At 34.1% G+C, this 5227-nt stretch overlaps 1 non-coding gene across 1 annotated transcript; it reads left to right on the top strand.

Moving 5' to 3' along the window:
- Positions 1-204: 204 nt before the first annotated feature.
- LOC112739019 (small nucleolar RNA R71) lies at positions 205-312 on the top strand. Its single transcript, XR_003169961.1, has one exon. It is a non-coding gene; the product is annotated as a small nucleolar RNA R71 (small nucleolar RNA).
- The last annotated feature ends 4915 nt before the right edge of the window (positions 313-5227 follow it).

Here is a 5227-nt window from a genome sequence, read left to right as displayed (position 1 = left end):
TCCCTTCCTCTAAGGCGTCCCATTACTCACAGGATTCCTTTCAGAAGTGTACATGAACTGGTTATTTGCAACCATGTCAATGAGTTCCTGAGCTTCTGCAGGTGTTTTCTTTAGGTGAATGGATCCACCTGCAGAATGATCCAATGACATCTTTGATAATTCAGACAGACCATCATAGAATATATCCAGGATGGTCCATTCTGAAAGCATGTCAGAAGGACACTTTTTGGTCAGTTGCTTGTATCTCTCCCAAGCTTCATTGAGGAATTCACCTTCTTTCTGTTTGAAGGTTTGAACATCCCATCTAAGTTTGCTAAGCTTTTGAGGAGGAAAGAACTTGGCTAAGAAATCCGTGACCAGCTTATCCCAAGAGTTTAGGCTATCTTTAGGTTGAGAGTCCAACCATATTCTAGCTCTGTCTCTTACAGCAAACGGGAAAAGCATAAGCCTATAGACCTCGGGATCAACCCCATTGGTCTTAACAGTATCACAGATTTGCAAGAATTCAGTTAAGAACTGAAAAGGATCTTCCTATGGAAGTCCATGAAACTTGCAATTCTGTTGCATCAGAGAAACTAATTGAGGCTTTAGCTCAAAATTGTTTGCTCCAATGGCAGGGATTGAGATGCTTCTTCCCTGTAAGTTAGAATTTGGTGCAGTGAAGTCACCAAGCATCTTCCTTGCATTGTTGTTGGGTTCGGCCATGTCTCCTTCTTTTTCGAAAATTTCTGTCAGATTTTCTCCAGAGAGTTGTGCTTTAGCTTCCCTTAGCTTCCTCTTCAGAGTCCTTTCAGGTTCAGGATCATCTTCAACAAGAATGTTCTTATCCTTGTTCCTACTCATATGAAAAAGAAGAGAACAGAAAAGAAAATATGGAATCCTCTATGTCACAGTATAGAGATTCCTTATATGAGTGTAAGAAGAGAAGAATGGAAGAAGGAAAAGATAAGAATTCGAACACAGAGGAGAAGAGTGGGTTCGAATTTTTGAGTGGAAGAGGGGTGTTAGTAAATAATTAAATAAATAGAAAGAGATGAGAGAGAGAAGAATTCGAAAACTAAATAAAATAAATAATTTTTTTTGTTTTTATTTTGACTATTAGTTATAATTTGAAATTTTAAAAAGAAAAATAAAATTAAATCAAATTAAAATTTAAAGCAAATAGTTAATTAAAAAGGAATTTTGAAAAAGAGGGGAGGGATTTTCGAAAATTGGTGAGAAAAAAAAAGTAGTTAGATGGTTTTGAAAAAGATAGAAATTTTAAAACAAATCAATCAAAAAGTTAAGTAGTTAATTGAAAAAGATTTGAAAATCAAATTTGAAAGGTGAGAAGTTAGAAAAGATTTTGAAATTAAGTTTTGAAAGATATGATTGAAAGATATGATTGAAAATTTAATTTGAAAAAGATTTGAAAAGGAAATTAAAAAGATTTGATTTTGAAAATTAAAGTTGATTACTTGACTAACAAGAAACAAAAAGATATGATTTTAAATTTATAGATTGAACCTTTCTTACTAGGCAAGTAACACTCATTAAAATTTTTGAATCAATCACATTAATTGTTAGTATAAATTTCGAAAATATGAAATAGAAATAAGAAAAAGATTTTGAAAATAAATTTTGGAAATTTCGAAATTATGAAAGAAAAACTAAAAAAGATTTGATTTTTGAAAAAGAATTGAAAAAGATAGAATTTTTAAATTGAAAATTTGATTTGACTCATAAGAAACAACTAAATTTTAAAAGTTTTGAAAAAGTCAACTCAAATTTTCGAAAATTTATGAGTGAAATAAGGAAAGTAATTTTTTTTTATTTTTGAATTTTTAATGAAGAAAGATAAAAACAACAAAAAGACTCAAAACATGAAAATTGTGAATCAAAACAACTAATACATGCAAGAACACTTTGAATGTTAAGATGAACATCAAGAACACTTTGAATATCAAGATGAACACCAAGAACTTATTTTTTACAATTTTTAAGAAATGAAAAGCATGCAAGACACCAAACTTAAAAATTTTAATGTTGAGACACTAACAATTCAAGAATGCATATGGAAAACAAGAAAAGATACAAAACAGGAAAATGCAAAGATCAAACAAGGAAATTCATCAAGAACAACTTGAAGATCATGATGAACACATGCATGAGTTTTCAAAATTTTAAAGAAAAATTAAAAGCATGCAATTGACACCAAACTTACAATTTGACACTAGACTCAAACAAGGAACATCAAATTATTTTTTATTTTATGATTTTATAAATTTTTTTTGGATTTTTCGAAAATTATTTTGAAATGGAAAATAAGGATTTCAAAAATTTTTAATAGGAATTCCAAGAATCTTGCAATATTAGTCTAAAGCTCCGGTCCAGGAATTAGACATGGTTTAACAACCAGCCAAGCTTTCAGTGAAAGTTCCGGTCCAAAATACTAGACATGGCCAATGGCCAACCAAGCTTCAGCATACATAGTTCAAGCATGTGAAGAAGAAGCCTCAGTCCAAAAGAATTTAGACATGGCTTTACAGCCAGCCAGGCTTCAACAGATAATGATGAAACTCTAGAATTCATTCTTAAAAATTCTGAAGAACATAGAATAAATTTAAAATTTTTTTTTTGAAATTTTTCGAAAATAAAAAGTAAAAAGAAAAAACAAAAACTTAAAACTAAAATAAAATTACCTAATCTGAGCAACAAGATGAACCGTCAGTTGTCCAAACTCGAACAATCCCCGGCAACGGCGCCATAAACTTGGTGCACGAAATCGTGATCATTCATTCTTTGGTAACGGAGCCAAAAACTTAATACGCACGTTCATAGTCTTAGTTCTTTGTCACAACTTCGCACAACTAACCAGCAAGTGCACTGGGTCGTCCAAGTAATAAACCTTACGTGAGTAAGGGTCGATCCCACGGAGATTATCAGCTTGAAGCAAGCTGTAGTCATCTTGCAAATCTCAGTCAGGCTGATTCAAATGGTTATGGTGAATTGATAGTCAAAATATAATTAAAATATAAAATAGGATAGAGATAATTTTGTAATTCATTGGTGAGAATTTCAGATAAGCATATGGAGATGCTTTTGTTCCTTCTAAACCTCTGCTTTCCTACTGTCTTCATCCAATCCTTCATACTCCTTTCCATGGCAAGCTGTATGTTGGGCATCTCCGTTGTCAATGGCTACATCCCGTCCTCTCAGTGAAAATGATCCAAATGCGCTGTCACCGCACGACTAATCATTTGTCGGTTCTCGATCATGCTGGAATAGGATTCAGTAATCCTTTTGCGTCTGTCACTTTGCCCAGCACTCGCGAGTTTGAAGCTCGTCACAGCCATCCCTTCCCAGATCCTACTCGGAATACCACAGACAAGGTTTAGACTTTCCGAATCTCAAAAATGGCCACCAATAATTCTAGCCTATACCACGAAGACTCTGATCGTAAACCAGGAGGCTAAGAGATATACATTCAAGCTTGCTTTCATGTAGAATGGAATTGTTCGTCAGAAACACGTTCATAAGTGAGAATGATGATGAGCGTGACATAATCATCACATTCATCATGTTCTTGTGTGCGAATGAATATCTTAGAGAAGAAATAGGCTTGAGTTGAATAGAAATAATAGTACTTTGCATTAATTCATGAGGAACAGCAGAGCTCCACACCTTAATCTATGGTGTGTAAAAAACCCTACCGTTGAAAATACATAAGTGAAAATAGGGTAGACATGGCCGAGTTGCCAGCCTCCCATGGAGGTCTCAGAGCGTAAAAGTTACATAATGTGTTCCAGAGATGTAAAAATGATCCAAAGATGTGAAATAGATCACTAAAAGTAGTTTTTATACTAAACTAGTAACTAGGGTTTACAGAAATGAGTAAATGATGCAGAAATCCACTTTCGGGCCCACTTGGTGTGTGCTTGGGCTGAGCATTGAAGCTTTCACGTGTAGAGGTCTTCCTTGGAGTTAAACGCCAGTTTGTAACCTGTTTCTGGCGTTTAACTCTGCTTTGCAACCTGTTTCTGGCATTTAACTCCAGAATAGGGCAGAAAGCTGTCGTTGAACGCCAGTTTGCGTCATCTAAACTCGGGAAAAGTATGGACTATTATATATTACGGGAAATCCCTGGATGTCTACTTTCCAACGCAATTGAGAGCGCACCATTTGGACTCCTGTAGCTCCAGAAAATCCACTTTAAGTGCAGGAAGGTCAGAATCCAACAACATCTAGAGTCCTTCTTCAGCCTTTGAATCAGATTTTTGCTCAAGTCCCTCAATTTCAGCCAGAAAATACCTGAAATCACAGAAAGACACACAAACTTATAGTAAAGTCCAGAAATGTGATTTTTATTTAAAAACTAATAAAAATATATTAGAAACTAACTAAATCATACTAAAAACTATGTAAAAACAATGCCAAAAAGCGTATAAATTATCTGCTCATCAGTTCCCCATTCTTATCTTCCCTATTCTTTATAGCTTTCTTTAATTTTTGCTATTACCCATTTCCCATTTACTATTCTCTATGTTCTAGCATTTTATATTCTTGTTATTTACTTTTCTGCATTTTATTGCTTTTCTTTACCTTTAAGTCATTTACATTTCTGCTAATTTAGAATTCTGCACTCAACAATCTCTATTGCTTAGCTTGACTAATTCACCCATTGATTAAAGTTGCTCAATCTACCAATCTCTGTAGGATTCAACCCCACTCATAGTTGGTTATTACTTGACGATACTTTGGTGCGCTTGCCAAGGAACACATTCATTATATAGTGAGTGAATTCCGGTCATCAAGTTTTATGGCACCGTAGCCAGGGATTGGTTTGAATTTGACAATGTCTAAATTGATGGATATTTAGATTAAGCAATTTTATTTACATTGCTAATTCCTTTAATTACAGTTTCTTGTTTTCTTCTTTCCTTTAGCATTAGAGTTTCCAGTTGTTTATGGTACATATTTCCATTTGAGGATACTAATCCACTAACTGTTTGATCAATTACACCAATCAATCTAACCATTAGTCTTAACAAGAGTGATTCCTTCACTTGCCTTTTGCTTGTTTGTTTGCTGAATGTATGACAAGTAGAAGAGGAGAAACTTTATCCTCTTTTGATAGTGAACCTGAGAGGACCTTCCTTAGACTAAGGAAGAAAGCAAAAGGTAAAGGAATAGTTGGAGACGAAGCAGTGGAGGATGATCTAGACATTACTATGGAGGAGGAAGTGCA

The sequence above is a fragment of the Arachis hypogaea genome, chromosome 13, assembly GCF_003086295.3.
Source record: "Arachis hypogaea cultivar Tifrunner chromosome 13, arahy.Tifrunner.gnm2.J5K5, whole genome shotgun sequence".
Taxonomy (NCBI): domain Eukaryota; kingdom Viridiplantae; phylum Streptophyta; class Magnoliopsida; order Fabales; family Fabaceae; genus Arachis; species Arachis hypogaea.
The sequence above is the reverse complement of the archived record's forward strand: the minus strand, read 5'-3'. Positions and strand labels throughout refer to the sequence as shown.